Genomic DNA, 23,532 nt, shown 5'->3' with positions numbered 1-23,532 from the left:
CCCTGTACTGGAAACTGAAGCCATGCATTAAACTCTATTGTGTGAGGGATTTGCCAGGACAAGCAGTGAACTCCATCACTAAATTAAAAATACTTTTAAGATGGAGTGTCTTGCTGAGGAAAAGGTGGGATCTATAAAGGAACACACTACATTTTAAAAAGACTTGAGTATAGTAATTGTCAGTGAAACCTCTGCAGCTATTGCAATCTATGGATAAGTAATACTTTACATTCAAAACTGACAAAGTGCACTGAAACTGAAAAAGTCTGTTGTTTTTTTTGCTATACGCTTGACTTCCATGTAGTTTTTCAGCCACTGATACCATATTCGTAATAGGGTTTCCTATTTTCTTTTCATTTCCTTTTCTTCCCATTTCTTTCCCACCCAAAATCAAAAGCCCAGTGAGTAAAGTATTGTCTCCTTAACCGCTTTAGAAAACTATACGTTTAAAGGATGTATAAAATAGGACTGTATAGGAACAGGTTTTAACAGTGACAGCCACAATATGCAGGCCAATTAAGGCTGCTCGTTAGCGGGTATATTCTTGTAATACTCCTGTCAAGCTGAAATTGTACTCCCTTATTGACAGTAGTGGGTTCGTCTGATGCTTTAATTCTGCTTTCTGTGTTTGCCTAATGTTTCAAGTCTCGTTAGAAACCGCTACCAGCGAGAAAGTAAAAGAAATGGAAGGTTTTCGAGCACGCTTTACCTGAAATTTGCTAACCTGGCGAACTTAACCTTCAGGAAAAATCCTGTGCTCTCGTTAACGCTGCTTAAACATGACCTGCATCTCCTTTTCCCCATAGATAATGCACGTCGACGAGACACAGGCTGGGGGAGGGAGAACCCAGCCCACAACATTAAACCCCTACCCTAACGTCTTATGGAGGATAATTAGGCCAATGAATCACCAGTCTCCCAAATTATTTTTCACGCTGGTCTTTTTGTAAATGTTTCTAATTTATGCAGTTCCCCCCCCCCCGGGTTTATATACGTTCTGCCCCGATTAAAGCAAGTATTGGTTTTGCCTTCAGTGGGAGAAGCACCGGGCCATTTCTTTAAGTCATCCCTAAGGCTGGACAAGATGATGAGGTTTCTTTCCAGCTAAATCGCCTTCCAAAAGTTTGACAGCACCTGCCGTGATGCGTGTGCCGCACAGCCGCCTTCACCGTCTCACGAAGGCTGGCGAGGGTCCGGTGACACAAGCAGGTCGGCTTTAGCAGGGGGGAAAGACAAGCCTCGGGTTTTGAAACGCGAATTCAGTTATCCAGAGGCTCGGCGTGCAAACCTCACGTTAGGAAGCGGTGGGATTCACCTGCGGGGGCGTAGGTACCCCCCCCTCCCCCCCCCTCCCCCCCCCTCACCTGCCAAGGGGCCCCTTCCTCGCTAGGTGCGCGCGTGCTTCCGGGCGACATCGATTTGGGTGGAAAAACCCCCAACTGACGTGCCCCCTCCACGACACACGCGTGGTAGGGAGCTCTCCCCCCTCCCCGAGGGGCCGCTCCCCCCCCGCCCCGCACCTGCGGCCCGGCCTCGGGGGAGCCCTGCGGGAGCGGGGAGACGTGAGCGGAGACGACAGGGAGAAATTAAGGGAGGGGAAAAAAAAATACCCAAACCGAACCACGGGCGAGGCAGAGATGGGGGGCGGGGGAAGAGACACGTGAGTCCTTTTTTTTTCTTTTTTTTTTTTTTTTTGCTTTCCGAGGGAAACACTGCGTTTCCCACCCAGCGCGTGGAAGCCGTGAGGGCTGTGCTATTGTTAGTCCCTTACCCCGGCTGGCTGGCTCTCTGCTCTGCATCCCCGTCACAGCCCCCCGACAGCCCCTCCCGCCGTGGGGTGCTGTGCCGGCTGGGCAGGCGGAGGGCTGTACGCGGAGCTCGGCCGCGCTTCGCCCCGGGGGGGGCAGGGAGCGGTACCCCCAGGGTTGGAGGGGATTGGGTTCCCTCTGCCTTTCGGGCCGGCGTGCCCTGCCCGCATCGCGGGGGGGGGGGAGGGGGCTGCAGCAGCAGCACCATGGCGATAAGGAGGGCGGGGGCACACAGGGTTCTTCCCAGGCGAAACGCGGGAACGGGCGCTGCGGGGCGGCGCGGGCGGTGTCCGGGGCAGGGGCCGGGCCGGGGCCGCGGAGGCGTGCGGGGCCGCGCCGATGCGGGGGGGGGCCGCCGCCGCCTCCCCCGCGTAGAGATGGCAGAGCGCGTCACGCCGCTCCGAAGTGACATTTCGGGGACGGCCGAGGCGGCTCCCCGCTGTCGGGGCGCTCCCGTCGCAGGGGCAGCCGGCTGCCGGGGGCGAGCCCCGCGGGGAGGGCGGCCCGGGGGCGGGCGCGGGCCGGCGGGAAGGCGCTGCGGCAGCGCTGCGGGGCGGGGAGGGAAGGGGAGGGGGGCTCTTCCCGGCTGCCGTCTGCGCGACTCGGTGGGTGACGCGGTCCCCGGCTGAGCGGAGGCATCAAGGGGCAGAAAATCCGCGTCAGGTTGCCGGGGAAGACGCCGTTGAGGGGCACACGCATATAAATCCCGGCCCTGTCTGCCTGCGAGCCCTGGCTTGCGTTCGGGCTGTTGATCACGTAAAGCCGAGCCGCGCAGGTCGCTAATGGTGGAGGGCTGCTGATCTTTTCCCCGGGAAATAGTTCGTTTCTTTTGTTTCTAAGGGGAGAAGATGGTGTGAACAGGTGAAATAAGCGAGGCTTCAGCAGTGCAGCCCAGTTAACTCTATAGACCCTGGAGTGGTACCCCGGCGGCACAACAATGATGGTTCTCAATCATTATTTTCTATTAAAGACACATTTAGAGGCCTAATTATCGTGGTGTTTTCCCCCCTCCCCGGGGGTGGGGGGGTTGTTCCATAACGGAGACACCATTTTACGCGAGCAGCAGCGGCGGCGGTCTCCCCTCCGGGGCGGCTGCGGCGTTTCTGCGTTCCCCTCTATTCGGTGGAATACAGCGCCGCCGCGGCGCCCCGAGGCCGCCGGGGAGCCCGGCCCGGGGGTGCCGGGGCGGGCGCCGAGCGCTGCCCCAGCCCTGCCCGCCTCCCGCCGTGCGGTGCCGAGCCGTGCCGAGCCGGCGGCGGGCTGGGCGTGCGCGGCCGCGGCGGGCGGCGGGGCCGGGGGAACGGAGGCGCGTCGCGGTGCTTAAAGGCTGCGGGGTAAGTCCGCGGGCGCGGTGCGGCCCCTGCGGGAGCCCGGGCTGCCCGCCGAGACGGAGGGTTCGGCCGGTGCGGCGGCCGCGGAGCCGCACGCGTGCCCGCCCGCCCGCTCGGCGCTCAGTGGTGGCGGCTGATTAATTTCTGCCTCCGACTCGAGGCCCGTCGGTTTCCTGTCTGAAAGCGTTATTACTTTTGTCCATGTGGCAAAATAATTAGCATACAGATGAGCAGGCATCCTGCCTCCGAGCCTGGGCGGCAGGGGAAGATGTGCAGTGGGAAGTTGATTGGATGAATGGAGAACAAATGGTGGGCGTTCGGAAGCGCTGGGAGAGTTTCGCTGTCGCGGAGCAGGTCTGTCGGTTTTCTGGGTGAACCTCGTTAAGATGGAAGGCAGGGTGGCTGGCGCCGAGACGGCGGCTTGAGCGGCCGCGGCCTGCTTGGACTGCGCGCCTCGGTAATTCGTTCGGACTACTTTGTTTCGCGGTTCTCCGGCTCTCCCTGTGCTGTTCCCTCAAGGTAAATATGTCATTTTCTCGCCGTGGTTGCTTGCAGGGCGCTTCGCTCTTGTTCGCAAAGTGATGGAAAGTTCAACTCTTGGGGCAGTTAACAAAGGAACAGCTGGGTTTTGCGCCTCTGCCACCCCGGCTCCTCACCGCGTCCGCCCATGCCTGGAGCTGGAGGGGGCTGAGCGGCTCGGGGCCCGATCCTGCTCGCCCCGAGGTCAGCGGGGAGTTTGGCGTCGCTTCCCGTGGAAACGGGATCCAGCTCCTGGTGGTTGTCGTTTTGGTAACGACTGCTGGAAATGCCGGATTTCTGCTGCCTGTTTTCTAGAACAGTGTGGGCAGACCTGTAAAATTATCAGCTCCTGTTTCAGTGAAAGCCCAGATATGATCAGTTTTGAATGGGGTGGTATGCGTTTTCTTGGCTGAAAGGAAATAAACGCTTATTTAACACAAACTCACTAGAAATGTTAAAACCTGAAGTTATCGAATGACAAATTACTAGGGAGTCTCTCAGCCCCACGTATCTCCGGTATATATGTGTCCTTATGAAGGCTGCTTTATTGAAAGGAGAAAACCAACGAAGAAAACAAAAAAGCTATCTGTGAATTACATATTTTTTTTTTTTTTTGCCAGAGAACACTGAGTCAGACTGGAATCTCACTTCTCGAACAGAGCATCCATTGACAGGCATTTCTTATATAATTCTGATGCTGTGTATAACGTACAGGGGGCTTTAACATTTAGTTACATTTGCTTTTTTGCGTGTAGTCATTTAGGAATATTTTTATGCTGTATTCAGGATTCTTAATCTCCTTAAAAATGATGATTTTAATTTTAACTGACCTAATTTTGAAACTGCATCAAAGGTTGGGCTTAAGTAGAAATTATCTTTTAATTGTCTTTACATAGTTCTTGTGACTATTGTAGAACAGTTTAATGAATGATTTTCTTTAATTTGAGAGGTGTAGGGATTTTGTTACCTGTAATTATGTTGTTTTGGAGAACAACAGCATGCAGTTCCCAACGACATTTAGTTTTTACCTCTCTCCTATTTTTTTTTTTTAATCTACATTTCCGTTTTGTGTGATAGTTTATTTTGAAAATTACCAAAGAAGTAAAAGTCTTTGTCACGTCTCTCTGCAAACAAACAAAAAATATTGGAACAAACTCTTAACCCTTACTAGGCAGCGGGTACTACTGATGATTTATCAAGGTGCTTCAAGTTTGGAATGATAAGGTTAAAGTTGGTTGCTGTGGTCTAGTCTGGTGAATATGTATGTTTATGCTTGTTTGCAGTATGACACATTTAAAAACAATTGAGAAGGCAACATAACATTCCTAACATTAGAAATACAGAGTGATGTAAGACTATGCAATAAACTAGGATTTTTCACTGTGGAAAAATTAATGATATTTTTCTAAAATCTACATTGATTTATCAAGTGAAACAAAGAGAAGAGTAAACCATTACAATGAGTAAACGCAGAATTCGTTACATTTTGAACTAATCTAAGAGTAGATTCAATTTTGTTTCTATTTTATAGCTTGAACTTTCTGGAGAGTGAATGTTCTCCCCCACCCCATTATTTTAACCAACAAGGGCAATAGTTAAATACTAAACATTTGACATTTGCAGTGGTTTCTTTGTTCTAGGTTCAAATACCCAGTTATATGCCCACATTTTCAAAAAGGACATCAGTTTTATCACAGCAGTTCTTACTTCGTAGTATGACTTTGTTGTTTTACTCTACAGTCTTGTATCTTACATATTATGGAATTCAGCAACTGTGTGTTTGGAGACAAAGACAATTAAGAAAGAAGAGGAGCTACTTCAGTGTATTCAGAGGTGTATTATTTCTCCAGATTTGTAAAGGACCATTTTTGAGGGTCTGTTTTTTTTACTGTTCTTTTCCATTTTGTTAAATTTCTGTGTTGAGGAGATGAATAAGATATGCAAAGGAATATTTTGATTACATACACGTACATGCATAAACATATGTGGCAATTTATTAGCTAGGAATAGAAACTTTGCCATATGAATGACAAAATGTACTGTTTTGAAAACTGTTCTTCTGCACTAGCCGGGCTTTTATGTGGACTCCAAAAGAATGAAAATATAATTCCCATCTATCAGCATTTCCACAGGAAATCAGCATGAGCATTTCAAGTGCATTGCACAAGCACATTTATGAAATAAAGTTCTCTGTGTTAAGAGCCTGTATCTTGATCAGCTCTGAGCACAGTCGTTGTTTTGCTGAGAGATTCACTGGTGGAAAAGCGCTTTGAGACAAAGTGCGTATACAACACTGACTATCCTTATGGAAATACTGAATTTAATATCAGTTTGCCTGAGCTTGATAAATGTTTGCATCATGTTGATGAACTTTCAGTAAAGATGTAAAGTTCTTGATAGTATAGTACAAGTAAACTTTATGGCTGTAGTTTACTTACTGACCTTTTCTTTCTCATGAAAGGAGTGATGAGAAATCCTAGTAAGATTACTGATGATGTTTTAAACAGAAGTGCAGCCAGATTTCTATGGAGTGAAAATGGGTGCAGGCCAAATAGCAGCATCTTCTCCAAATATCCTAGATTAAAAAGTCACAAGGAGAGCAAATCAAAGCTTTTGTAGGCTGTTGACAAAGATTATCTCTTTAGAATCCTTCACAGTATTTTGCTTTGATTAGAACCAGTCTGCCTATGTTAGCCACAGAGGAAAAAGCAGCAAAATGTAATGAAATGGAAATAAAGGGGGAATGTCTTGTGTTGGGGAGTAGGATGTGGAGACAAGGTAGACAAAAATCACAATAGGATTTTTGATCCCTTAAAAGGGATCATACTTCTAGTCAGGAAAACAGTAAACATCATTATGAGATCGGATTTAAAATCTGATCTCTGATCAGATTTGTGGTGTACATGCTACTTCAGTATGTTTGCACTGAAGCTGCAGATGTGGCACACTGTCACCAAGTAACGAAACTAGCCAACTTCGTTGTGGAAATAACCAAGGCTGCAGGGCGCCCCATAGAGATCCATCAAATCAGGTCTGGTATAGAACTGTCTGGTAGGTTGTAAACATTAAGAAATCAATGTTGCGTCTGCCAGTAGACCCTTTGATTTGCTGAAGCTCTCACCTGCCTAATGCATCTGGGCAATTGGTTTCAGAAACCAGTTTCCTTCAGGATAAATTTTATGTATCTTGAGGATCCATCATAATCAAATTGGTTATAGCTCTGCTCTAGGCAAACTCCTAAGATCACAGATTTTCGACCAAACCGGCACTGAGGGCTGTTATTTTGTGAAGTATTAAAAATCTGCATCTCTCATACCTTATGTCAGCATGGCATCTTTTAGCCAGGAAGTTGATTAAAAAGGGCACGGCGTACTATGGATGTATGTCCACTTAGCATAACTTCAGCAGTTTCAGTCTGAATCCTGCAAGTGCTGTCCATCACTAGGTGCAGTAGTGAAGAGAATCAGTGCAAAGCAGCAGGTTTTTAAAAATTATTTTCATGTTAGGTTTTAAGAAGGCTGCTGTTTTGTTCCTACTTTGCATGAGCCTGCTCCTGACCCCAAAGGAAAGGCAGCAGTGAGCTTTGGAGCAGGAGTAGTGTCTTTTTTATAGAGTGGTAGGCCAAACATATTTCTTCTGTGGCTCCAGTAAAATCAAAAGAAAACATCTCCTCACTTTCTCATCTTTTTTGTAATTAATAAGATTGTTTACAGACAGACTGTATGGGAGGTATAGTAACCATTCAAAAAGGTCTTTAGACTGCTCACTGAATGGCTAATTTTTTCTGGTCTCTCTGGTGATGGTTCAACCCCCCACTCCCCCCCCCCCGCCCCCGAAATGGTGATACTTGCTTGAAAGATGTAATGCCACAATATTTATATTACATATCAATAGCTTGCTCTATTTTTCCAAGGGAAATTCCCTTTTCTCCTCCTGTCTCTGGCCAATACCAGAGGATATTACCAAGGGAATAGAATTTTATGCCTAATTTTAGTGTCCCTCTGCCTAATGTGGTGTGAATAAGTACCATGTTACAGCATTTAACCTAGTCCACTTCCTGAGCAGTTCTTCGGTTCAAATAAAATAGCCAAAATGCAGAAAGAGAAGGTATCCAGGGTTTATTATGAGGATAAACTGTAGGGACTGCTCTTTTTCTTGGAGTAGATGCTCTGGCATTCCTTCCAGTGCTGCAGCAGGGCATTCTCTCGCAGAAGGAATATCCTTGAAAAGGGTTCCCCAGGCTTCTTGTGATACTGTGACTTCGTGGCTCATCCCATTATTTCTTATCTCCTTCCCTAGAATTAGTTGTTAGATCAAATGTCTTAATTTTCTGAATTTCTGAGTAGCTTATTCCAGTCCAGCTTCTAAATAAGCACTGGCGATTTGTTTTGGTAACATTTTTGGAGATACTAGCAGTTCCTCTGTTGTCCAAAGAGGAAAAGGCCCATGCTTAACTATTAAACTATGTTTATAATGACTTTGCACATATCGTGGCTGTCATGTCCCATGCTTAAATAGTCAGGATTGTTTTTTGGGTATGTGAATATTTAGGAAGAAGTAAAACTGTCATGTCATAGAAAATGATAAGGTTGAGTGCAGGACTTTTTATTTTCTGTGTATCTTTATAATGCTCTTGGTATGTCTAAGATAAGTTGTTATGAATTCAGAATGGTGTTTCTGCAGCACCTTGGTTATCCAGCATAGTCTGATTTAAAAATCCACAGAAACAAACTCCTTGTGCTTGGAGTTGACGCTGCGGAGTAATGTGTTTTTTCAGCATGTGCGCACACAAAGTCCATGCCGGTTCTTGCTAGCAAACATCCAGAATTGACACAGGTCGAGTTAAACTATCTTCACACATAGGAAAAATTGTCTGTTCCAGCAGTGGTAAGATGCCTGCACAGGTAGTATGTTACTTTTTTACTAAGAAAAACAAACTTAGCAAGTTCATCAAGAATTTAATAATCCTCTGACCCTCTGGCTGTGACCGTTCTGCTCTTGATCTCAACCTCCAGTTTTCATCAGACTCTAGATTTCATCACTTCCGGTGATAAGAAAACATTTTTCGCAACCTTTTAAAATACGCTGCATGTTTGGATCTACCTGAGCTTGATGGCGTTACTCTGCGTGGAGTTACTGGACCTCCGTATTCCAGGAAAGTAGCATACTTCAGTCCTCAGGGATAGTAGGTGCAGGCCAGGCTGCAGCATTCTCACAAGAACTAACGTGATTTTTGGACATTTCAAGTAGAAGATGCAAAGGCTGTTAGAAGAGGCATGAGTGACAGTGTCACGGCAGGCAAAGTGAATCAAACGTTCGACTGAAGGGAAGTTGCCAATGGAAAAGCCAAGGTCCTATTGACCAGTATACAGAATTTGATGCTAAAGAAAATTAGAGCTTCATGACCACTGGACATAAGCCCTCAAAAAAGAAAAGAACCTCTGAAATGGATGTGGACAATAAGGTTGTTGAGAAGGGCTACACAGAGGAATCAGGAGACATACTTGGATGGAAGTCAGGACTACTTCATGAACCCAGAGACCAGCTGGAAAAGCAAAGGAAGCTCAGGTAGGTTTATTCACATATGATACTTCTGCTAGTCTGTTTTGTTTGTTTGTTTGTTTGTTTTAAACTTTATTTCACAGCCCTAAGAACTCATCCCTTCTCTTCAGTTCTTCCATCCCTCTCTTAGAATAGTGTCTAATTACAAGGCGACAGGGAACAAAGGAAATGCCTTTCAAATAGCTGGTTTATTTTAACAACACTCCTGTATGCTTTGTCAATCATAAGTTTAAAAAAAAAAAAAGAATAGACCACACCCAGTATTCATAAATGTGTGATACATATACATAAATGTATGTAGGCATGTACAATTTCTGTGACTGAATATCAATTCTTTGCACGCAGGGACAAAACCAGTGGCACTGAAACAGATACCTCAGTATGCCATTAAAACAGATGGGGAACGTAAGACTGGTTGCAAGCGGTCTTGTAACTGGTAACCAAAACTGTTTTCTGTGACTAAAATGTAGACACGTAGTGTGAACCTTCATACATGCAGTCCCTTGTTTTCTGAGATGAAACCAAATTCAAAACACTGATTTTTTTTTTTTTTTTTTTTTTTTTTTTTTTTTTTATTCAGGGGAAGAAAGTAGAGACATTTTGGTGGTTCAGAGAATGTGCTCGCTGAATTAAACAATAGCAGCTATCTGTTTCCATTTGTGGATTTCCAGGTTGATCTTTGCATGAACATCCCTTTTTACCTTTGGGACACTGTCAGCATTTTTGAGCATGTATTCATTAAATTTTAAGAGTTAGTCATTGGGGAGGCCTGTTTTACTTCTTCTTTTTCAGCATGTTACTGCCTCAGCTTTATCAGTTCTGGAGAAGTGCTTGTTGCAGAAAGGCTGGTAATGTGGGTGAACTCCAGCTGCTCTGAAGAACCTTCTTGGGGTCTCTTCACTTTATAAACAGATCATTGCCTTTTCAATATAAGTTACTGCTGTGTTTTTACAGCTGGTATATGTGGTGGTCCGTACCCTGTATGCCAGCTCTTTGAAAGGTGATAGATTTAAAGTAGCTATCATTGACGGACTTTCTGAACTGCCCGCCATGAGGCTGACCCATTTCATATTTTATGAGAAAAAATATATGTGGGAAAGGGATGGAGATTTTTGTCTATGACCTTTCCAATCTAACAGTGCCTTTTTTTTTTTTGTTTTGTTATTGCTTATCAGTGACCTTGGCTGAGAAGGAGCAGATGATGATTAGAAGAAAGAAAAGAAAGAAAAGGGTAGATCTCTTCCATAGCTCTGTTTGGCCTTTGTTACACAGCAGACTGGAGAAAAGGCACACTTGAATAGTGTACCTTGAAGACTGAGCATCCTGATTTAGTGAATGTGGACACTGCAGAGCAGTGTGGAACAAAACAACCAGTCATTTCACTGCAGCAGCCACTGTACTTCGTAGACAGCTCTGCGGAGCAGGTCTCATCCCATATACCTTCCTTCTTTACCTCCTACCTGCCCGAGAGTCAGGACAGATTACCACAGTGTTAATTTCAGCCAACTCCCGTGGAAAATAAGGGCATATGACAAGAGTGCACATATGTTAATGACTCATGCACCCTGCACTTCTTATTTGTCATTTTATGTGTTGTTTGTTACGGTTAATAAATTTTTATTTTGTGAAAACTGTGATGTATTTGTTCTGTTTAAAAAAACCCGATATGCAACACCATTTTCCTATACCTGCACTTCTTACCAAATTCGGTAAAATGTGGTTAACTTGAAATTGAGTTTTTCAGCAGTCGTATGTATAGCTTACTCAGAGACCAGAACAAGCAGATTCAAGGCAGTGCTGCCAGTAACAGGTATCAGACTATGGTTCTGAGGCTTCCAGAAATTGTATTCAGATTGACTCCTATAATTGCTCTTTTGTGTTGAGAATCACCAGTCTTACTACTCTCCCTGAAAGCATCTTAATTTTTGTTTTTAGGGGCGTTTTTAATTTACTGAATATACATGTGAAGCCACTGAACAATACCTGTATCTTTGTTTCCAGATGCGAGGTAAATCACTTTAGGAACTAGGAAAGAAAAGATAGACCAGCTTTTTGAGAATTACAGTTAATAATGTAACTGTATCTTTATAAATATTGTGGTCTCCAAAACCATCTTTGCATTACTTCATTGCAAAAGGATTCCTAAAAATGTGGGCTTTACATAGATTTCATAATTGCATAGAAATTTGTGAGCCGTCATTACTTCATGCAACTACTCAAAAGTCTCACTTGTGTTTGTGTACTTGGAAGTTAAGAGAAGTGGAAATGGGATACCTTGCTTACTCATTTTATTGCTTTCCTATGCTTTGCAAGAGTCACAATTCTTACACGTTTACGATGTTGTCTAGAGATTTGTCAACACCGAGTTGCTGACCGCTGGTAGCATCAGGGTTTGCAGGTTCCCAGAGCCAGTACACGACTGGTTTCTGAGAGTAGAAATACTTTTTATTTTGAGGCATTTCCATTGAAAGGCTGATAAAAACTCAACACACAATTATAGGAACTGGTGTGACAATCTCCTGTGTTTAAAAGCTTTGCTTCTGCTATTGACAATGCTAGATTTGCACCATGATTGTTCCAAGCTCTCAATATCGTGAGTCAAGTATTTAATATCATGTGTTTAACCAGTTGGGGAATACTTGTGCTTCATAGCAAGTTTTATTTTCTACTTCTGTCATCTACTTCTCAATTTTCTTGATTTCTTGAAAAATCTGCTGATAAAGTTGAAGCTCTGCATGTGCAGGGAAGACAGGTACCACCCTATGAAAGAAACGTAAGAACTTAACTGACTTGTTCCATACGTGTTTCTAATGTTGTTATGGATGGAGTATGGAAAACTGGAAGCATGAAAATGGGGAAATGAAGGCAGAACCAGGGGGTCTCAGAAGAAGGCACAAAGAAAACAGGAATTGGGGAAAGCTGAGCCTAAACTCTTAAAATTCCTTAGGCAGAGTTCTGCAGTCCTGCAGTGCATTGCCAAGTATTTCCCCCCAAAATGTCTGCAAATTGCATTAACTGTCCTGACAGTTCCAAAATGTTTCTGTGTAGTAGGGTCATTTATGGAGAACACTGTATTTGTATAGGTCTTCATAATTGTGTCTATAGAGTTGAAGGATCATCTGGACGACACTCGTGGTCATATTCTTTAGTTTTAGGTAGTCCTGCGAGGAGCAGGGAGTTGGACTTGATCCCTATGTGTCCCTTCCAACTTGAGATACTCTGTGATTCTGTGATTCAGTATAGCACAAGTCCTAGACAAACTGCATTCCTAAGAGCTGTTGAGTGGCACAGCTGTTACTGGGAAAGGTTGTGCTGTAGGCTGGACTTTAAAATATTTTGCTGTAGGAGAAACAGAGGCCTTTTACTCATCTATAATATTTTGATGTAAGGATGCAGGTAAGCCAGGAGATTCCACCTGTCCCTCATTTTGGCTAGCCGAGGGATAAAGAGAAAAAAAAAAATGAGGACTGGAAACTGAGAAAGCAAAATCAGTAGCTTTCCTGATAAATTTATCATTGATACATATAATGACTTTCCATATACGAGAACTGCAGATTTCACATAGCTTAACATTTTTAAAGAAGAAATTTTGATCTCACTGCTAACTGTAACCCTAAAATGACTAAAATGTCTCAGTTAGTGTTCGCACATATACTTAACTGTTGTTTTTCTGCTGAAACATCAAAATGTTAGAGCCATGGTAACAGCAAAAAGAATTTGCCAGACAGCTATATTAGTACAAGAAGACAATACATTTGCATGGCTACATTCATAGAGCTAGTGGCCTAATCCTGTTCCACTGAAGTCACTGAGAATTTCTTCAGGGTAAGAATGCATTTAGTATTAGTTTCTAGTTTTTTTCAGCTGTTAACTTACTTTTCCAGTATGGCTTTCAAAGCAATTCAATTTAAAATATAATTATTAACCCATGCTTTATCAATTGAATTCTTGATTGCTTTATCATTTTGCCCAAAGGTTTGAATACTAAATTTGAGTTTGGAATGTCATTGCTGTAAGTGGTTTCTTGATCAACCATTACCTTGGTTGTGGTGAGCTTAAAAACAATCTTCCCCAAGAGGTTTCACACCCATGACATAAGCAGAGCAGTATGTTACTGTCCTCTCCAGAGGCAGGTTACTGCACCTGTTTACAGGTAACCTGATACACTAATGGTCAAAACAGTGTCGAATTGAAAGGCACAGGATATCTGTGTTATTCAACATTTCTCTTTACTAAGCAGTATATAGCTGGTACCATCGTAATTGTTTGTGGTAAGATCCTAACTGCTTCCAGAAAATAAGCTTTTAAATGTATTCAGCTGTTGCCTCTTCTCCTTCATCTTCCTTGAAGCTTTTTTGCTGCCTTGAACTGTGCACAGAGATTTTACTCACATAATTGAAAAAATCTGCATGCAAATGAAGAGCATGCAATTGCTTTAAGTACATAAACTCTTATATGCATCATACAAGACAATAGATAAGTGTGAATGCGTTGCTGCAAATCTTGAGAGCCAGCTACATTATGTATTAATAATTGGAGATATCTGTCAGGAACACTGGGAGGAATCTTACGCTTTAGAAAACAAGGTGTCTGTTTGCAGACAGAGCATGTAAAATCCTGACTGTTATATGACATACTCATCTGGGTGCTCATACTGAACTATATTCAATATTGTCAGCTCGTGTAGGTCTGTTCATCTGCTGCTGATAGGTTAAACTTAACTGTTTACAGAATTAGGGCCTAAGTGTGTGAGTCAGAGATCAAGTTCACTAATGAAGTTTTGAGACAAAATAAACTGCATATTTGCTAAAACTGGAGAACTTTTTGAGTTCTTGTTAGAGAAAAAACTGTAAGAAGGACAACTATGAAAAAAAAAATCATAATATTTCTCCTTCCAGAATGAAATAGAGTAATTTCCTATTACAAATGTGGTTTTTGTTGGTTTTTTTTTTTTTTTTTAGTGCTTCCTTATGTTACAAAATAAACTACAATTAAATCCAAAATATTTTTGGTTAAATCAGATGATCCAGTTGAGCTCGTATGACTTCACTGCTGTTTGATTTGCCACACATCTCATTTTAAATTAAGAAGAATGAGTAAGCTAACCTCATATGTCAGTTTTTTTCTGGAGCTGAAATTGGAGAGATTTATGTGGTACCGTCTCCTGCAAGTTTATTTAGTTTGGTGGGACTTCCCAAAATTCTGCCTAAGCGGCTTGTTTTTGCAAGCGCTCAGCAGGCACTGCTTGCAAGCATCGTGTCTCTGGTTAGGAGATTTGAGAGGAAGGGAATTCTCTCAATGTTAGGCATCTGCATTTGGGCCTGCATGGTCAAAAAATTCCTTTCAGCGAAAGAACTGTAGTCACTTGAGGTTCATTTACAGTTGTAGAGATTCCTGGCTTGTCACTGCGTAGCAGAGATATAGGAAATAGATTTGGATACACCTCATTGCTCGTGTAACATTGTGCAACTTCTTTTTTCTTGTGAAATGCTTTTGCAAATTATAGATAGCTTTGCATATAAATTAGCTTTACACTGCTTTGCGATACACTGTTATCCTGATCCTTTTGCCCTTTTTGCCCTGTTTCAGATCTTAGTAACAGTCATTACATCTTTTTTAATACAAAAGACATTTTGCAAATTGACAGAGTGTGTGGCATGATAGCAGATCTGCAAGCGTTACCACTAGCATTTCTAACCCAGGCCACTCACTAATTTTAGAGGCTTTGTTTTTAAAACCGTTACTATGGGCCAGCAAAGAAAAGAAAGTGAGGAGGGAAAACAAGAACAGGCTCCCCATGATGGTGATAAATAGTATGGTGCTGTGTTTTAGATGTGACAGATGCTGCTGCTTGAAGGGATTTCGGTTCGATGGTACCACCTGAGAAGTAATCTGAAAAAGAATAAGAGGGGTAAAGGTATTAGGTGAGTCTTTACTAGCCTTTGCCTGGTGGAGGTGTGTGAGTCCATTCTGGTTCCAATCAATGAGTTTTTCTCTCTTTTCTGTCATCTACTTATTTGTTAATTAGCCAGTAAGAATGTGTCTCTGTCAAAATGGTCAAGTGGGTGCAGAGTGTGCAAATATACCTGAGCTGGCTTTAATCACTCACTTTGTGCTGGAATAGCTGTGGAAGGTGCAAGGTAGTTGAGGATCCTGAGTTTTTGTTTTTTTCTTGAAAACCTGGTAAGAGTGTGGAGCATGACATTTTACGAGGTTAATAGACTTAGCAAGATAAGCAATCCAGTTGGCTGGATAAAGCATAATTCATGTTTCCCTCTTGTTCTGTGTTTTGCAAGTAGGCGTTTTTGAGAGCAAGCTGATTATTAAGCGCCTCAGATGGCATGTTATGATGAAGTGACATAAGACATTTGTACCTAATATGCCTTAATGAAATGTTAAAATTGTGTATGCTGATCTAAGAATTAAAGAAGTGTAGAAGTAACTATTTGATTAGATGACAAAAATAAAACAATATTTGTGACAGCTAGTCCTTGTAGTTAACAGCTCATCCAAAAAGTTTATTTTGATACAGAGTTCATACTGTATATAATTTACAGGATTATAAAAAAATTGGTTTGGAAAGGATATATGGAGGCCCAGTCCAGTCCTCTTCTGAAGAGGATTCAAATCAGGACAAAGTCATAATAAAGTCAAAATAGTGTGCAAGTATTGTGGAAGCACGTGAGAGACTGTGAGGGGGGAAAAAAAAAAAGTATGTTTAAATCAGGTTCTCTAACTCTGAGTGTGATGATAGAGTATGCTGCTGTGGCTATAGTGACTTCACCCTATATTGCCATGTACAGGTAATTTTATTTCTGGCATCTCCACATGTCAGTGGGAATAGAAGCATCCCTAGAGCCAAGAGCTGACTCTTCTGTTGGATCAGGTGATGAAAGGGAATCCACAACATCTGCACAGGTCAGAAGGGTGGGAGGAGAATGCAAGCTGAAGGCCAGTGTCACTGAAAAATATGTTTTAAAAACCCTCTACCTTTTTCTCTGTTCTGAAAAATCACTTGGGATTTTTTTTAATCACAGAAACACATTTCGATTGCAAGTTAGAAAAGATACAGTAGGAATCAGTTCAACAGCAATAGGCAGATACCGTGGCTGGCCAAGCAGGTGCTTCCAATTTTAAGTTATTTTATAGAATCACAGAAATTAAAGTGAAAAGTGTGAAAAAAGACGTCCAGAGGAGTGGGACAAAATAGAGAGCTGTGCACGTCAGTAAACACCACTTAGAAACAATCCTGGGGTAGGACAGGTCAGATTGTTTGATTCTTTAATAAATCTTTGTTTTGTATTAAGGAATATGTTGGTTTTAATATGACTAATGACACTGTGGAATAATGAAAGCAGGTAATTTGTGTGTTTCTATAACAAAACATCATGCTTCTCTGTCTCCTGCTTACCTGTATGCTAGTCGGTGTAGGCCCTAAGTGTTCTGGGCTTCACAAATCAGAGATGACACTGAGCTGCCTGATTAAAAAGTAAAATGGAAAAAAAAAGATTCTGTTTCCTTTGCTGTACATAGGACACAGATATGTTCATTTCACTTCAGAGAGACAAAAATCCCCACCTGGGACACAGCTAGGGCATTAAAGATCAAACTCTTCTCTTTGTAGCACTAGTGTAAATTCAGTGTGTCCAGTGATCTTACTGGCTCTTTTGAAAGTATCCAGGTAATTGCTGCAAGAACCTGAATAACTTGGAAAGGACTGCAGGCCTGACATTTTGTCAGGTGTGAGCACAGACTAGAGCTACAAGTTTTAATTACAAATAAAAAAATATAATTTAAATTCAAAAGCAATATTTGGGAGGTCCTTTCAATCCTTTCAAAGAGACAGAGCTTCTTTCACAGAGCGCTCTACTTACAGCAGGCCTTCAGGCACATTTCTAACTTCAAAATACTCTTAGGTTTGACATGATTTACTGGTTTATAGAATCTTCACTCACCTTTAAGATTTTGCTGTTTTTTCTATGGCATCACACATGCAGTGACATCTGTTTTGCATTCATAGCCAAAATGGGATTGTTCTCAGCAATGACAAGAAGAGATAAAGATGGAGCCATAGGGGATGATGAGATGTGGAATCACTTGACGCTGTATTTTAAGGCGCTATGGCTGACAAAGCAGGTGTGCTTTTACTACAGGAACTATCTTTTTTTGTGTGTTTTCACAGCACTTTGTGCAAGATGTTCATTTTCATGACTTGGGCTACTAGCAGGAATAACATGTGCATGTTAGACATCCTGTAGAGACAAGACTGCTATTTTACCGTGAGCCAAGGTCAGCTGTGGATGGAGAACGTGATGCCGCTTACTTGGCTAGCTTGTGGGAAGTACAGGTTAAACCTTGTCTCTCATTGTGGATTTCAGAGTGAAACAATTAGGGGCAGTGTTTTAAAAAAGCAAACAACGTAATGATTCTTTGTGTTCTCCATATCAGTAACTACAAAGCCGAAACTGGCAGAGATTGGTTTGTATATAGTTACAGATATTGATAGTCATCTTGTGTATCGATGCCATACTGCTGAGCTCTCCTTCATCAGTCGTGTTTTACATCAGTGTGTTCAAGAATCAGGCCCACTGTTGGTAAGGTGAGATACACTATGATGATTGTAGGTGAGGTACAATTCGCATTTGCCTCAAATGCAGATATGTAGGTGATGCGCTGTGCAGGGGATTGCTGAAGATAAGCTGTTGCAAACCAGGACATCTTTTTGATGTACAATGTACCGCATACTGAATACTCAGTGTACTTCCATCATTCCAGACAATTGATGTGGTAATCATCTTTGATTTTTATAATGTATGGGTGTGGATCTCTGTGGCAAGCTGAGAATTCAGCAGAACTGTTAGTTAATTATAAAATTCCTGAATACACGATTTTGCTAAAAATATTCTTGAAATGAAAGTGTAGGAATATGCCAGTCTCTGTAGTTACAAGCTACAGTTGTTACTCATTCTTGGAATGAGTGACACTGCTTGATTCTTGTACCCTAGGAAAAGCTATGTGATTACTCAGTTTTATAGGTAAGTGGTAGGAAGAAAGAAGATTTTGTCTTAAAAAGCAGAACAAATACTTCTAGTAATGAGGTAATACAATCTAATATATTTGATTTTGCTTTGGGACAGAGGGAAGGGCCAGGTGACCTTTTGAGGTCCTATTTCCTGTGACTGCATAGCTGCAAAAGAAAACCGGAGAAATACAAAAAGAAGCAGCAATGCAAGGGAATGAAACTAGAGGATTTGGCTATTGAATGAGGCGGATCCTGCCTTTCAGTAAGCATGGAGCAGGTGGAGACTAGCTAGCTGCTGCAGGTTTTGGTGATGATCTAGTCAGAGCAGTGTAGAACTGTTTGCCAACTAGTTTATCAAGGTGCCAAGTGAAAAAGGTCTAAATGATTAATTTAAGCTTTAGATTGGGCCAGTCTCTTAGGAAAGGGAACAGTTTTGAGAACTAAGGAAGTTTTGTAGGGGAAAATAATGCTGTGAGACTACAACTCAAATTCTGGTAAAAATGTGTGCAAATCTGTACACATCTGGCAGAATTAGTTGCATCAGGGTAGCTGTGAAAGTCTAGGACTATCACAATTGACAATTTTAGAGAGAAGGATAACTATCTTTCATTATTTGTTTAGCTAATATATTGAGAAATTAGGTGAATCTTTGAAAACCGAAGCACTTCTTTGATTCAGAATTGGAAGGTTCTCTTCTGTCTCACGAGGAAGCAGCTGTGGTCTGAAAGCAGGAGAACTGTAAGCATGGTGCAGTGGTCCCCCCGAGTCAATCTCCACATAAATACTGGAGCTGCTTACAGTCATTGGGGTCTGTTGGCTGTTTAATGTTTGTATTTTGGTAGTGCCCAGGGTATCGACCAATTTAGGACTTAAGGAGAGGTTCCTTAAATATGGTAAGTAAAAGTCCTCTCCTAGTTTGCGCTCAAGGGATGTGGGCTGGAACTGTGAGTCGGTGGGGTTTGATCTTTAACCAGGCCACTTCTTTGAATTGCAGCAATGATGACAATTTGCTTACATTCAATATTTGTGACGGGAAGTTAGAGATCCAAAAATGAAACATATGTCAGCACCTATACATGTTCTCAGTAGTGGCATAGATTGTTGCCTGCTGGCCTGTTTTGATTACTGGTTGGGCCTCCGCTGTGCACATCCAAAGAGACTGGCAAACTCTGCGCGTGATAGTATTTAAAGATTGCTCCTTTATTATTTAGACAAATAGAGAAGGCAAATAGTTTGAGCTGGTGTGGAGAGACGAAACACAAGATGGTAGTTGACCCTGTTGAATATGTGAAAGAAAGAAGGATTTCTGCAGCAGGCAGGAGCAGCTTCAGGACAAATGAAGCAATTGTTATATGAGATAGCAGATCCTGTGGCCAAACGCTGATAGCAGATAAAGGTGCCTGTTTACATTGGTGATTGAGCATAGTAGTCTGTTAGTGACAAGAACTTTCCTGCATAGGGTTGTTGTGCTCACTGTAAGCAATACTACATCAAAATTGTGCCCAAACGAAGTTGCTTCAGACAATCAAACTGCTGTCACACTGCCTATGTAAATACTGCAGAACTCTTTTCCCCAGTTGTGCAATTTTTTGCGTTTTGATTGGTTTCAGGAGGCTGATTGTCATGTTAAGACTGCAGCTGTTGCTGGGTAACAATGCAGGAAAAGGAGATCCTTGCATTTTTATTGCCTTCAGAGTACAGGTATTTGCATATTCATATTTAACTATTTCAGGTAATTGCATTAGAAATAGAGAAATCTGCGTTTCATATCAACTATTAAAAACCCTCTCCAATGACTGGTTCCTTTACTCAGACATCCAAAGCTGTGCCACCCAGAAAGCTCACATCAGCTCTTGTCAACTGCTTCTGGCTTTAGCAGTGTGGCAGGCATGACCTGGGCAGGTGAGCTCTAGGTGATACTTTGGAATTCACAGGCAGTTTTGCTATTGACTTTAATTCTACGAGGATTTCACGACCAGAGTCCAGTATCTTGTAAAGCTTTTACTGACCAATTCATGATAATTACTCTGAAAAGAAAACGCCCACTAGTTCATGTTAGGATCACTGGGCAAGTTGTTCAGCTTCTGCAGCATCGGTATCAGATCCAAAGAATGTTGACGGCGATGGACGGACACCCATTGCCACCTGTAAATTTTGGTAAATAAATATAGAGGCCCAAATAAATTCTTAGGAGTTAGAATGATACTTAATGGACCAAGATGCTTGGATGAAAATAATTTTGTAACACTTTAATTAATGCTTTGAGATCTTTTATAAAATTTTGCAATATGAATCACAGAGGAGTCAATAACACATAGAGTACACAGAAGTTTGTTCGATATACTAAACAAGCTTGTAGAAGTTGTTAGGCATTTTTTCTTGCATATGCTGTTTTCCTTTCACGAACACATGCACCCACATCCTCCCTTCCCCATTTTCTCCCGTTCCTTTCTTTTTCTGATGGCATTGCATTTTTCCATTTTGCAGAGTGGCTTGAGGATGCCTGTAATCCTATTTTTGGTACTTTGGGCCTGATCCAGTGGTCACTGGCTATTGGGAAGACCTCCAAGACCTATAGATCAGGTCTTTCACACAGATGTCTTGGAAAGACGTTATTATTTTCCGTGTATCTACTTCCTCAGAATTACCATTTGCAAATATCAGTTGTGTTTCTGTTAAGCAATGATGCTTGTTTAAAAACTGAAAATAACAGAATAAAATACCACATGAAGAAATAAAAAATAGGTCTTCTGCCCTGTATAATGCAATAGCTGTTACTGAGCTGACATAGGGATGACTGAGGGCAAAATCTGGCCTCTTGAGCTTGTGTGATTGCCTTCTCATCAGCACTTTCTGCAGTGTGGGAGACAGACCCATCAGCAGCATCAGGTCTTCACCTTCTGAGAAGCACGTTGTACTTGAACCTTCTGGGGCTGGAGGAGGTTCCAGGACAGCAGTTTGATCGCACTGCAGCTGAGAGTGGATGATCACTCTGCCCCAGCCCATGCAACGGGAGTTTCGGCATCTGCTTCTGATGAAGCCCTTCACCTTCTCCCCTGCTATGAGCAGAGGTGTTGCTGTGACAGATGCCTGAGGTCATGGGGCACTGAAAATGTGTGAGAAACAGCTCTAGAAGAGAAACCAGCTTAAAACAATAAATGGTTTGTTTGGCTCCCATTGAAAAAAAAAAAGCCCACACCAGGCAGCCCAGTGCTTTGCTTTAGCACAACAATAAGGATAACAAATGTAATTGGAAAAAATGTCTACACTTTTGTAATTAATTAATCATTGATTACAGTCAACATTTGATAGGTCACAAATTCCTTAAAGTTAAATCCTTCCATTATGTGAGACAGGTGTATCCAAGTCATATATCCTTTCAGTTAGATGTATTGATATTCACCATTAGTCAGTATTTTGAAAGGAAATGCACTTTAGTAGTTGTCTCTTGGAAATGATTAGTGTTGGCTAGAACTAAGTATAGTGCAGGTGGGAGTGTGCAATCTCTCAACCAGTACTGCTCATGCACTGTAGTGCTGGCAAGGCAGTTCCCCTACTATGCCACTGTTGAATTGCAGCTATAATTTTGCTGCAAACTGAGTAGTGCTTCTGTGGCAGAGATAAAGCCAAGGACTAGAAGTAAGGTCTTTGCATTCGTTTATGTCTTTTATCCAAAACTGGACAGGGACCAAAGGCTCAGAGGTGAAACAAGAATCCATTAAAACACTGGGCCACACAGATTTCAGAGCCTGTAAGAACATGCTGTTGCACCTCAATGTAAAGTTTTCTGCCCTCAGACAATGTCGAACTAAAGCTTGAGTTAAAAAAAGTGATGAAGAGGGACGTAACAGCTCAATGCAAAGTAATTTTATATATGAAAGCAGTGCTAGTAGTAGGACTACTTCGGGAAGTCCAAACTCTAAATCTTTACACGGACCTGTTTTCTCACAGACATCTTCCCGTAAGTCTCAGCTAGGTTGGTAAGAACATAGTCCAGGGCAGACTTCTTGAATGTAGCTTTCTGGCATGTCTCTGAGGATTCTGGTTCTTGTGTGTTTTCCACCAGGGGCCCAGCAAAGGCTATTAGACTTGGCAGAAGGCCACAGTAGTCTCAATCAATATTTTATTCAGTGTAATCTTGCACTGGGTAGGATTTGGCAGTCTTGTAGTGAAAGGCTGCTGGCCTCAGTTGTCTTGTGAAGTCTCCTCTCATTGGTTCCCTTCTTTCACTGAGTGTAAAAGCTGTGTTTTTGTACTGTCTGATGGTGACAGAACTCCCTTAATTGTCTCCAAGACCATCATTCAGCCAAAGCAATTAATTCTTCATTCTTGTAGGATGGTAAAATCTATGCCTTGCTCACTTTTAACCTCCAGTGATCCCCATCTGACACAGTGTCGTGGTCTAACTCCTGTCGGCAGCTCAGCCTCACCCAGCCACTTGCTCCCTCCCTCCTACTGGGATAGGGGAGAGAATCAGAAAGGTAAAAGTGAAAAAACTCATGGGTTGAGACAAAGGCAGTTTAATAGGTAAAGCAAAAGCCAAGCGTGCAAGCAACGCAACATAAGGAATCAGTTCACTGCTTCCCATCACAGGCAGGTGTTCAGCCATCTCCAGGAAAGCAGGGCTCCATCATGTGTGATGATTGCTTGGGAAGGCAAACGCCATCACTCCGAACGTTCCCCCCTTCCTGCTTCTTCCCCCTGCTTTATAGGCTGAGCATGATGTCAACTGGCATGGGACATCCCTTGGGTCACTTGGGGTCAGCTGTCCCAGCTGTTCCCCCTCCCAACTTCCCGTGCACCTGGCAGCATGAGAAGCTAAAAAGTCCTTGACTACCTAGCAACAACTAAAAGCATTGGTATGTTACCAACATTATTTTCGTCCCAAATCCAAAACACAACCCTACACCAGCTACCAGAAGGAAAATTAACTCTATCCCAGCTGAAACCAGGCCACATGGTAAGTCTGAAAACAAATTTACCCATTTTCAAGGGGAAGAGGAAGGGTTGTGGCTGATTATCTGAAGGATACACCATCTCTGAACTTTGTTTCCGGACATGCTCAATTCAAAGTGCAGATCTTCACCTTCATTCTTTACACCTGAAATAAAAATTATCCGCAAATCTTCAACCATTTGCTATAGTTCAGAGGTTTTAAAGCAAGAAGGAGACTGTGAGGTCCTAGGTTTCGTCTCCTGTGTAGCACACAACATAGATCCTCACATAGTATTTTATGCTTTGAGCCCACCAAGTTCCAGCTGGGTACTTTTCACTGGCTTTCCTGAGTTGT

General features: G+C 42.6%; 1 protein-coding gene across 17 annotated transcripts in view; it reads left to right on the top strand.

Moving 5' to 3' along the window:
• The window catches only part of MYT1L (myelin transcription factor 1 like), a 324,171-nt gene that overhangs the window by 3,025 nt on the left and 297,614 nt on the right, over positions 1-23,532 (top strand). For 6 of the 17 annotated variants that reach the window (XM_075414773.1, XM_075414784.1, XM_075414775.1 and 3 more), the window contains exon 1: positions 3,326-3,658. The exons of 1 other annotated variant lie outside the window; for it this stretch is intronic. The gene's annotated coding sequence lies outside the window, so the exon portion shown is untranslated. Of the gene's footprint in view, positions 1-3,063; positions 3,143-3,325; positions 3,659-23,532 lie in introns of those variants that run through there. 10 more of the 17 variants (XM_009935434.2, XM_075414779.1, XM_009935433.2 and 7 more) reach the window with 3 other exon arrangements.

The sequence above is a fragment of the Opisthocomus hoazin genome, chromosome 2 (assembly GCF_030867145.1).
Source record: "Opisthocomus hoazin isolate bOpiHoa1 chromosome 2, bOpiHoa1.hap1, whole genome shotgun sequence".
NCBI classification, from domain to species: domain Eukaryota; kingdom Metazoa; phylum Chordata; class Aves; order Opisthocomiformes; family Opisthocomidae; genus Opisthocomus; species Opisthocomus hoazin.
Note: the sequence above shows the minus strand (reverse complement) of the source record. Positions and strands in the feature narration are given on the sequence as shown.